Source organism: Carcharhinus amblyrhynchos, chromosome 7 (assembly GCF_965287045.1).
Source record: "Carcharhinus amblyrhynchos chromosome 7, sCarAmb.v2.hapA, whole genome shotgun sequence".
NCBI lineage: Eukaryota > Metazoa > Chordata > Chondrichthyes > Carcharhiniformes > Carcharhinidae > Carcharhinus > Carcharhinus amblyrhynchos.
The window spans coordinates 32,155,389-32,167,853 of NC_137330.1; the positions used below are offsets into that span (position 1 = coordinate 32,155,389).

At 42.7% G+C, this 12,465-nt stretch overlaps 1 protein-coding gene across 8 annotated transcripts in view; it reads left to right on the forward strand.

The window, feature by feature from the left end:
• The window catches only part of dcdc2c (doublecortin domain containing 2C), a 151,468-nt gene that overhangs the window by 42,908 nt on the left and 96,095 nt on the right, over positions 1-12,465 (forward strand). The gene's annotated exons all lie outside the window — the stretch shown is intronic.

Genomic DNA, 12,465 nt, shown 5'->3' on the forward strand with positions numbered 1-12,465 from the left:
GTGGGATTGTGGTTGGTGCAGACTCAATGGGCTGAATGTCTCCTTCTGCACTGTAGGGATCCTATGATTCTAGGATTATACTGGGGATCTGCAATTTTCAGGTTCTGAATGGAATGTGAAAGGGGTGAATGTAATCATTTTTGATGATTTCTCAATGTTATTTCTCGTCTTGTGAGCTGTGTGAAGTGAAACAATTCTGATCTTTGGAAAACATAATAGAGGGTAAAGATCGGAATGAAAGTATGCAAAGCAAGCACTGAAATTTTGACTAATATTTCTTGTAAGATTAAAACTAATTTGATAATTTGCAAAGGATAACAGCAAACTAAAATTCAAAGAGTTTCTTCATAAGAAAGACTGCACGCAGAGAGGAGATTAAAATTAACTTCTCACCTTGAAGGAAAACAGCATTGGGTGCAATTCTCTGGCCTCGTCCGTGGTGGGATCCTCACAAGCCAGAATGGAAAATTTGGCATTCTAGCCAAAACTCCATTCACTTTCAGCGGCACTGGGAATTCCCAGTCGTGAACGAGGATGGAAAATTTTGGCCATTGTGTGAGACTAAAAAACGAAACAAAATGCTGGAAAATAATGAGCAGTTTTGGCAGAAACCTGCAGAGTTAATGGCGGGGTGGGGGGAGAGGGGGGTATAAGGAATTTTGTGTCCTTGTTCATTGCAAGCGCAAATGGCAACGTGGGCACAAAATTTCGTGAAAGCTGGGAAACCAGAATCTTGGCAGCGAAATCTTGTTTTCTGATTTCCCCTCTCGCCGGGAAGGTCCGGAACCTAAATTCAATGCAATCAAGTTTTTCAGGCTTCCCCGCTGTATTACCTCTCCACATTATGTTTACAGCTTGTTTTTAAAAACGTGAACCAAGTAATGGGAATCTGTTGGGGCACACAGGTAAGTATAGCCTTTGGGGGGAAGGACCCTGACATCGGCCACTGAAATTGCCCCTTGGTGCCTTGGCAGTACCAGAGTGGTGCCAGGGGCCAGTGCTGGGGAGCCCCCTCTTGGAGCTCCATTGTAGGGTGGCGGTGGGGTTCTCCTTATCTGTGGGGAGGGGTTAGGACTCCCCATGTCCTGGGGGATGGGGGGAGTTGCCCTTCTTCATGAGGGGTGATCTCTGTCCATGAGGTGAGAAGGTGTGGTGTTTATGATTTTCTTATTGATCGGAGATCGGGGCATTCTTTAAAAAGGACACCCTGATCTTGGGATTCCATACTTATTCCAGTCCAGCTCCACCAGCATGATGGCACGGACTAGGTCTCCATTTGTTTTACACAGTATGTGGCGAGAAAAGATGGCTGTGTGGTCTGAGAGCTGCTCGCCAGCTTTCTCACCTCAGCCAGCGCTCTGTGCAGAGGGTGGAAAAATTCCGCCCAACATTTCAGCTTTGTGATCTTTGATCAGAACTGGGAAACATTAGAAATGCAGTAAGATTTGAAGAAGTGAAGTTGGGAAGAAAAACTCCAGGAAGAGCCTGTGATGGAGAGGACAGAAGAGAATGAGCGACAAAAGACTTTATGGTGTCAGCTCAAAGGGAGAGGTAACGGGACAGGTAATGAGCCAAAAGGAGGTGTGAATGGCATGGTCCTGAATAGCTGCTGTCCAAATTGGAGGATAGGAGTGCAACAAGAAAAAAAAACTAAACCAATTTGTCCCCATTTTGTTTCATCTTTCTTTGCTTCTGTTTTCTCTTGTTTCTCTCTTATTTCCTGGTCATTGCCTTCGGACAGCAGCTATTCAGGTGCCTGGCATTCTTACCTCCTCTAGCGATATCCTTTGTTTCCTTACTTATCCCATTACCATTGTCTTTGATCTTGCACTGGGAAACATATTTAATTTAATTCTCTCCTACCTTCCATCCTATCACAGACGTTCCCTTTTGTTGTGCTTCCCACTTCACCTCCTTTCACTTGCTCAAAACTGATTACATTTCGAATGTTTCACAGTTTTGGTGAAAGATCATGGGTGGAATTTTCCAGACCCGCCCGTCTTGGGAATTGTTGCGGGCAGGATGTGAACCATGCAAAGGTCCATTGACTTTGGATGGAAATTTTTGGCCTTGGTGGGGTGAGCATAGCTGGAAAATCCCACCCCATAGACCTGAAACATTGGGCAGGATTCTTTGGTCTCATTTGTCGTGGGATCCGTTGTGAGCGAGAATGGAAAATTTGGCATTCCAGCCAAAACTTCATTCACTCTCAGCACCACTGGAAAATCTTAACCATGAATGGGGATGAAAGATTTTGGCCATTAACTCTGTTCCTTTCTCCACAAATGCTGCCAGACTTGCTGAATATTTCTAGAATTTTTAGTCTTGGTTTTGGATTTCCAACTTCTGCAGCATTTTGCTGTTGTATTGTGCAAGACTAACTCCAGGACCAATTGGAAACTCCACGAATGCTCAGATTTATCGCGTGATGAGATGCTGATCTTTTGGCCCTTTGTAGCGGTGCACCTTATTTACTTGGTCACGGGATAATGTAGAGCTGGCAGTTGTTACCTCGAGTTTACAATCAGGACCTTCTTCACAATGAGCCCACCCACTTCAAACATTCACATCTGAAATGAGGCATTCACTTACCATAAAATAGAATAGAATCATAGAGTCCATACACTGCTGAAAGAGGCCATTTAGCCCATCAAGCCTGCACTGACAACCCAGGGCCTATCCTCGTAACGTCATGTATTTACCCTACTAATCCCCCTGAAACAAAGGGACAATTTAGCATGGCCAATCCACCTAACCCACACATCTTTGGAGTGTGGGAGGAAACTGGAACACCTGGAGGCAACCCACACAGACACGGGGAAAATGTACAAACTCCACATAGTCACCCGAGACTGGAATTGAACCCGGGTCCCTGGTGTTTTGAAGCAGCAGTGCTAATCACTGTACCGTCGCTAATATTGACCAAAAGAAAATAATCATTAGTCATTTACATTAATGTTAATTTCAGATTTGTTGGTGATTAAGCCTGAGTGTTTTGTTTATTTCAGGCAGAAACAGTAGGGCATATAACTGCATTAAAGTATATAGTAACTTAATATATATAGTGAGTACTATAACAAACCAATCCAAATTTGGTTGCCAAGCACAATGAAGATTTGATGTTATAGCCTAAAACCATATTTTAAGACCCAATATATTCTCAAGAAACTTATAAAACTTTGCATGGAATATTTTTAAAACTGTATCAAAAGGGGCAAACTGTATTTTCTTAACCTGAGAATAATATTGTCTTGGGCAGGCTTGTCCAACATGTGGCCCAAGGACTGAATGCCACTCTCAAAGCCCCTCTATCCAGTCCCAGAATCAGATTTTAAAATGTGGGTCAACAGGTCGGTTTGAATATAAGAATCTGCACGGAGCTACTCCTCCAATCACAGGCTGTTTGCTATTAGCAGCAAATCTGGGAGAAAAACTACTTGTGCTTGGAGCAGCAGTGAACACAAGCGGCAGTGAGGTTGGGGCCAAGGAGCAGTGATGGGGAGCCAAGGGTTGGGGAAATGAGGAGGGGGGCCCAGGGTGCTGAGGGCTGACGAGACTAGGAGCTGAGGGTAGGGTGCCGAGGGCCTGGAACAAGGCCTTGGGAGCAGAGGTCCTGGGGAGTAGGGCTCAGGGAGACAAGAGCCATAGATCAGAGGTTCTGGGAAGTGGGGTGCACTTGCATCCAGTGCAGGATCCACTGGCATCCCAGGTGACCAGGTGAGGTGGCGGGGGTGTAGGAGAGTGTCTATTGTGTAAAGGGTGGTGGGGGGGGGGGGGGGGGGGGGGGCTGCAGAATGTGCCTGTAAGTCTAGCTCACTCTTCCCAGTATGAGGGTTCTCCCTCACCCTCAGCCACACACACATTAATATTCACTTTCATCCATTTTCACTGTGGATGAGGTTGAGTGAGTGAACGTCCTGAGATTAGGAGGGAGTCAGGAACACACACTCACTCTATTGCACTCTGATACTTGTTTCTATTTATTACTCATTGTGTCCTTTTGCTTAGCAAATTATTTCTTTTCCTACCTCGGTTTTTTGAAATTCATGCTTAATGGTCTGTTACATGCATATTGCACCATCCACACAGATAAAAGACAAAGGACTGCAGTATAACTGAAGGAATAGGCCTTGAGGATTTACCAAGTTCAGCAAAGAAGCCAAATTAACATTAGTATAAATGAAACCATACAGCCACACTTTAGCAAATTTGCACCTTCAGTTGAGCATGTTAAAGAACTTTGTTTTTGCATTTTGCTTCCGCAGGCACTTTTAAAAAGATTTTATTGTTTTGCAGACAAACTATAGCTTCCAGCTGTGATTGGGATCACGGGGCCATCAATGAAATTAGTAATGTTTCCAAGTATAATTTTATTGACGTTGCCTCATTAAACTGAAAATCACATGAAGAGGGAAAATTGTGTTCGTTTGGATGCTCTGCTATCAGTAGTGGGGACTGTATCTCAGTTGTATTCCCTTTTAGGTTGTAGTCTTATACCTCTGATTATGATAAGGGCAAGGCATCACAGGGGGCAACAAGGGTTGGATGTGGGCTGAAAGAAAAGTGGCAGGACGCAAAGAAAAGGTTACAAGTCCTCTCTCTATCTGACCCCAAAAACCTATGATTATGAATAACATTAAAGTTTGTTAATTGGAATGCCATTGTGGACATTATTCAATCCCATTAGAGACAAATAACATTTAGAAAGATATTTGAATATCCAGTGGCTGACTGGAAGAACGATATGAAAACATTTCAAGTTTTAAGTCTTATTTACTTTCTCAGTAGCTTCATTGCAGTGGTAATGTAAGCCTACTTGTGACACTAATAAGTAAACTTTAGAAACTTTTAAACTTCTTTAAACTTTAAAACTATAACTTTTAACAAGCTAAAAGCCACATTGACTGAAGACTATTTGGTGGGCATCTTATGTTTTAAACTTCAGAGAAGAAACTCCCCATTTAAACCTTAAAAAAGAAAGTACCCGCTCCATGGTTAAATACATTCCTCTGTGTTGGAGTGGCATAGTGATTAGCATTGCAGGGCCAGGGACCCGGGTTCGATTTCTGGCTTTGGTCATTGTCTGTGCGGGGTCTGCATGTTCTCCCTGCGTCAGCATGGGTTTCCTCCGGGTGCTGTGGTTCCCTCCCACAGTCCGAAAGATGTGCTGGTTAGGTGCATTGACCATGCTAAATTCTCCCTCAGTGTACCCGAACAGGCGCCTGAGTGTGGCGACTAGTGAATTTTCACAGTAACCCCATTGCAGTGTTAATGTAAGCCTACTTATGACATTAATAAATAAACTTTACATTTTAATAGACACTTTCTTCTCCAGGAACCAGTCCAAAGCTACTCCCTGATGAATTCCTTCCTTTTCCCTGTTGTGGGGGCCGCAACTGGACAGTAGGGGGGCTGCTGGAGGGGCAGCACTGTGAGGTCCCGGGCTGGTGAGTGATCGAGCTGGCCAGCAAATGGGAGTTTGACAATTTGGGGCCACTGCGCACGCACAGAGTTCCAGAACTGGCAAACTCCGTTCCAAACACACATACACCCAACCCCCCGCAACAGTTTATCCACTATCAGCACTGCTGCCCTGGTCATTATTTACAGGTGTAAATACCTTGCACCTTCTTCCCAGTAAGGCAACCTGGGCCTTTTTTAAATCTTTAAACACAAAGCCATCCAACTAGTTGTCAGGCAGAACAGGAGACATGACCTCCATCATTCTTCCATTTTACTCTAAATTAAAGAGAGAGTCCCAGAATTGAACAAGATTCCATTGTCAGTTGTCCTGTTGCTGCCATTCATAAAATTCTTCCACTGAGCTAAGTGCACTGTAATTAGTGCATTGAGAAAAACCCCATGTCTCTTTTCCGACACAATCTCATTACCCATCATTGACAATCCATTTTGGCAAACTAAGTTAAAAGGAAAGATGCTTATTTTAATGAACCTCTTTGGCTGACTTCTATTGAAATCTGTTACAAATCCAGACTGCACATTTAATCAATATATTTCTTTTAAGATTGCCCTAATTTTCCCATCTAATCCAGACACCCAGTTTTACCCTGGGATGTCCCGATTTCCTAAAAGCCATAGGATCAGCACAGTTGAGGCCTTGCAACACATAATGCCTATGCCACATGTCTCATTTCATTTCTCATGCCCCATCATTTAAAAAATTTTTCTCTTTAAAGAAAACGTCAAATGCCTCTTGATTCAGATTATGGGAGTAAATGAAGGCCCAGCCTCTGACGGTGTTTCCAAATAAATGAAGGTTCACTCTTGTAATTTGTGGCATTGTTAGCATGTGACCACATGCCTTATAATTCATGAGCAGTCATCCATTACCATTTGTGTATTCGACTCCCATCACCTAACAATTACATGTATGCATTCTGCAATATCCACACATAACACGTCATCCTGAAACAATGCAGTACTCTTAGCCATTATCTGAGAGAAAGACTGGCTTGAATTTCAGCGGGATCCTTTATCAGAACTGATACTTCAAGATGGCCTGTTTGTGGATACTAAACAAAGGGAGAAGGGGAAATCCACAGCCAATAGTCAAGGATACTAAGCTCTTAATTAACAATTTATGCTTTCCCTTGATTGCAGTACTGAATTACATTGCTACAGATATCTTCTTTAAGCTGAGATGTTAAACAGGGTGCAAGAGTTACTTGAGAGATCAAGAAAAGCTATTAAGCTGGACTCGTCTAATACTTTATCATAGATCACTGCCTTCTTATCGTACCCCATAATGCCCTCTATTTCCCAAAAATCTTTTAATGTCAACCCAATATATTTTTGTAGAACTAGGAGGAACATGCCTGTTCATCTTTTGGCTCCACCAAAAGAAAACTTAGGGATAATTTTGGGCAGTTTTTGGAGTCACAGTGCCAGGACACATGGTAGACTGTGCATTCAGAATTGTGATCCATCCATGTGTCCCTTAAAATTACAGCCAGGGTCCAAATTACATCATGGAACCCCTGTCACCTGAATCAGGTGGAAGCTCGGGTTATCTCTAAGGTGGCAACTTCAAATGCGATGGCCAGATTATCGGTAAATCCATCAGTTCCATTTTGAGGCTGTTACTACCCCATTAACACCAATTTTTAATGAGTTAAAATCAACTCCCACTATTCAGTGCTCTCATTTTTTAGTGAAGCCACTTTAAAATTTTTGGATCATTTACTTGCTGCTCGAGTAAAGTACGACACTATTAGAAGCACAATGTATCAGGATGTTTTGTCCATAATTCCACTGACAAGAGTTTATGAAATGTTTCTTTTAATATTGTATTTTAAGAGGATAGTGCTTTATTAGAAGTAAAAATAAGACTCTGGATGGTGGTGTTTAAGTTGCTAGGTTCTATTTTCTCATGGATCATCATTAATAGATAATAACTTTGTGGCTTGTCCCATGCAACCATTCTAACTTTGTTTTTATGCATTCTTGTGAAGTGAGTGCCAAGGGCAAGACCAGCATTTATTGTCCATCTGTAATTCTCCCTAAAAAGGCCGTGTGTATAAGTACATACGTAATGCTTTTTTATTTTTTTTAGCAGTTTGATACAACTGAGCAGCTTGTAAGGCTGTGTCAGAGGGTACTTTTTTTCTGTTGCAGTTTGATACAACTGAGTGGCTTGCTGGGCTATCTTAGAGGATAGTTAAGAGTTGACCACATCATTGTGTGCCTGAAGTCAACTGTGGATAGATTTCCTACCCTGAAGGGCATTAGTAAACCAAGTAGGTTTTTAAACAATATTCCAGTAGTTTGATGATCATTTGTTAATGAGACTATTGCTTTATTACAGATTTGTTTTATAATTCAATTTAAATTCTGCCAGCTGCCATTTTGGGATTTGAGCTCAAGTTTCTGGCTCATTAGTCCCGGTCTCTAAGTTCCGAGTAATGCCACCATTCCTTATTGAAAGTCAAATTGAGAGTCAAGAAATAAAGAATATTGGATACCTAAGACTAGCTGTGGCTGAGGGAAAAAGGCCTCAGCAAGAGGCTGGCTCAGAAAGCTAAAACTCAGTGGAATTTGTTAAGTAAGATGATCTGTTGAAGTAGGATATTATCATGATTGTGATATAATTTCACAATTTCCATGATACTGGTTGAATCTGATCATCCCATAATTCTTCAACTTTGGAATGAAACAGCTTATCAATTTGAAACAAGGTTTTAACACTCGGTGTTAACCATGCCTTTGAAGAAGTAAAGAAGAGAGAAATATGGATGTCTGGTTATTTTACCTGGGGGTTTGGAAAGTTTCACCTCTGTGTTCTGCTTTCATACCTGTAAATCTAGGGCCAATAGAGCCAATTCCCCAAAAAGAAATTATTCAGACTGCTTGTGGAGCCAATCAGTATCACTGAAAATATCTTCAGTTGGTCTGAAATGTTGACAGTGTCCATTATTGGAAATGCCCTAATATTAATTAATACCAGCCGATCTTTCATTGCATTCATCGCTTCAATGACTTACTCAATTAGGATCTCTTATTTAATAAATCTGAACCAAATGCAGAGACAGAGTTTATCACTGTGAAGATTGATGCGTCATGAATAAAAACAGAAATTGTTGAATAAACTCATCAGGTCTGGCAGCATGTGGAGAGAGAAACAGAGTTAATAGCTGGAACTGTACAACCTCGCCTGCCACGGAATTGGAACGGGCGAGGGTCCGACAACGGAAACCTCCGTTGACCTCAGGCACGAATTTCTGGTCTTGCTCAAGTGAGGCCGTAAAATCCTACCCAATGTATCAAGTCTGTATGATCCTTCTACAGAACTGAAAAGGGATAGCAAGGATAGATTTCTATGTCTTAGTTCTGTAGCAGGGTCACATGGACTCGAAACATTAACTGTGTTTCTCTCTCCATAGATGCTGCCAGACTTGCTGGGTTTATCCAGCAGTTTCTCAGGTTTCCAGCATCCACAGCATTTTGCTGTTATCAGGTGCTACATCTTTTTTTTGAATGGAGTCTGCTGCTTTTCACAAGAAATTCTAAAACCTATCTTAGCAGGTAATTAGTGGTTTTTAAGCTAGGATGAAGGTTAGTGGTCTCTGTATATGTCTGACCCCTTTACTATTGGAACAAAAGATTGTGCGGCATGGGGGTGACACTGGTGTATTCTGAGAATAATGGTGTAACTACCAGTGATACTTTCTGGGAACAATAGTATTGCCCATCAGCTTTACTCTCCCTATATACCATGTCTGAGGAGGGAAATATTAATGCAGATATTTCACACACTTGAAAGCTAGTTCTGTGAATCAGTTTATTGTTTTTGTTGTGAACTATTTAATTTTTTATCTGTTTATTATGTTAGGCTACTGAGAAACCAAGATGGTTACTGAAACCTCTTGTAAGATCTCATTCCTGGAGTCAAGCAGTTTGAGTTTTTTACTTGAGATTTTTGAGACATAAATTTCATTAAGATTTTATGGTATCTTCAATACAGGTTAAAAACTACCAACACTGCACAGTCAAAAGTTAATGATAAAAACACCACAATGCAAGCAGCACACCAATTATGTTGCAAGAGATAATCAAACATACAAGCACCAACTCAGCCCTGTTGATCGCAGATCTGCGCTCAGGGAGATGACTGGCCTAGTCACCTTTTTCCAGCTTCAGAAACAAGGTCCCTTCAATGACCACTTTTTATACCATTTTTCAATAACAAGGCAGAACGCTATACTGATGGGACCTCACTGACCAGTGCAAGTCTTTTGGGAATATGAATTATCCAATGGATCATCAAATTCTTTGTTCAAACCATGGAGTTAAAGCCTGCCCTGACACTGTCCATCCTCCACAGGCTTCTAACATGCCTTCTGTCTTTGATCAAGTAACTTCTAAATTGCCTATTCCTTATCGCATCCCTGGCTGTTTTTTCCACGACTCTCATGAAACACTTCAGGCTGATCTTACTGGCTCATGGTGCAGGTCAATCAGCATGCCAAACCTGGAAGATAGCGTGCAAGCTAAATATCTTCCTGGCCCCGTTTAGCTGGTGCGAATGCCCAGAAAGGGTGTGAAGCCTATTGGCGTAGAATTGAGTACATCTAAATGTAGTTACAGAGCCAGGCACGTCTGCTTCTCCATTTGCTGGTGAGAATCACTACTGGAGGGAGATCTCTAAGTGGAGGGGGGGGAGTTGTCATTTGGGGAGATGACGTGCAAGGGGAGGGCGTGCAGAAGAGAGGTTTTGTGGGGTGGGGTGGTTTGTAGGGGTGGACCATGGAGGGGTTGTAATGGGGGGAGTATATCAGGGATCTGCCAATGGACACATTGGGCGGGTCCTGGGGAGTAGCAATGCTGCCCAGGGGGATGAAGTGGGTGGGCAAGGTCCGTGTCCTTTGGAAGGGGGGAGTGGTGGGAGGAAGTCTCCTGGTTCTTTGTCAGATCGGAAAGGCCTGCGCAATAGCACCCAAGCGCTCCGCAGCTGGCTTCACTGGTGTACTTAGGTTTAGAACAAGGGTGTACTATTTGTAATTCTCCAGTCCTGTGCATCTAATGAGGATTGATGGACTGTAATCAGTACCTCTTACATTTCCACCCTTCCTTCAGCATCTTTGGATGCATCCCATTTTGTTCCAGGAGCTTATCACCTTTGAATACGATCAACCTGTCTAATACTTCTTCTTTATCAACCGTCTAGGGCGGGATTTTCTGACCGTTTCAGTCAGTGGGATCGTCCAGCCTCTTTGGTAATGACCACCCTCTGATCTGTGCCATGGGTTTCCTGATGGTGGAGTGTGCAAATAAGGGGAGACCCAATAGAAACCCGCTGTTGACCAATGGCGGGCCATGTTGACCGCCACAAGCTGTGGGGGTGGGTGAGGGGGGAGTGCTGAAAATCCCCCCTCCGGTTTCTCAATTACATCCTCTTATAATATGACTTTAGCAGCACCTTCTTCTTTGGTATAGACATATGCAAAGTACTCATTTAGTACCTCAGCATACACCTCCTCTCCCACCTTATTGCCTTTTAATATTTATAAAGCTATAGAAAACTTTTGGGCTCCTCTTTATGTCACCTCCCAGTCTCTGCTTAGCCCTTCTTTGTTTTTTCACCCCCCCCCACCCCCCCCCCGCCGACTCTGATTTTTTTTGTATATAGCCTGTCCCTCATGTGTATCATCAAGCTGTTGTCTGTTGTATGTGGCCTTTGTCTGTCTCATCCTGCTCTCAATCACTTTCATCAAGCACAGATCCCTGGCTTGCATGTCCTGCCTTACCCTTTGAAGGAATGTACTGTGACTGTAACTGAACCAACTCCTCTTAAAGCCCCCCTCCATAGTATAATTCTCACCTCATTAAAATGGGTGGTGCTCTAATTAAATATTTTTATCCAACATATGCCTTTGCAATAGTTAACCTCAAGCTTAAGTGTTAAGATAATTTTTCAAATATAAATCCATGGTAATCAAGCTCACGCATTCACAGGGCATGTACATATGCTGGGAAGGCCCAGGAAGATCTCAAGCTGGTTTGTGCTTGGTGTGAATTTCATTTTAGACCTCTTGCCAAATTTTCCTGATACAGCAGGATTTATGTCAGGTATTATGGAGTCAGAAAATCACCCCCTTTATGTATGTATGCTTTCAACTCAATTTGGACCTTTTTGCATACCTCTTTACTCTAACCTCATCTAATGCTATAATGCTAACTGTCACTCCCAAACCTTTATGCACTTTGTTTCTCCGTTCTAATGCTATTTCCTGGTTCCCATTCTCTTGCAACATTAGTTTAAATCCTCCTTAACAGCACTAGAAAACTACCTTGTGAGGTCACTAGTTCTGGCTCTGTTCAGTGGAGAAGAACTGATGTTTTCTAATGGTAAATAAATGTTTTTTATATACTAGATTGGACAACGCAGTTGACACTGCAGGTATTTATTTCTGAATAAATTGTTCCAGTTTACAAGTGCTTCTCCTAAATGATGGAATGGTTTATTGATGCGGACTGTGGTCTCTGTGTGTTGTAAAATGGGAACAGAAAATGCTGCAAAGGTTCAGCAAATCGGGCAGTACCTGTGGAGAAAGCAGACATGCTGCTTGACCTGCTGTGTACTTAGAGCAATTCGCTGTTCCTGTTACAGGGGCAAGATCTTCCTAAAAAAAAATTCTAAGCGCTGAATGAGGAAGAAAACGAAAGCGTTTCAGACCTGTTTTTTGGGCGAGTTTGAAAATGCATTATTATGTCACTCTGTCACCTTTTTGGATAGAAGTGTGATTCCCACTAGTTTGGGGGGGGTGTGGGGGTGGGGGGTGTGTTGGCAGAGCCTAAGCTCACCGGTGAAGCAGACTGCTTGGGCACCATTGCTCAGGTGCCCTGATCTCCTGAAATCTCCTCTCATCCCTCACCTCCTCTCCACGGACATCACCCCTCTGCTGCTGATTGCCCCTGCCATGCCAATCATCATGCAGAATTCCCCCC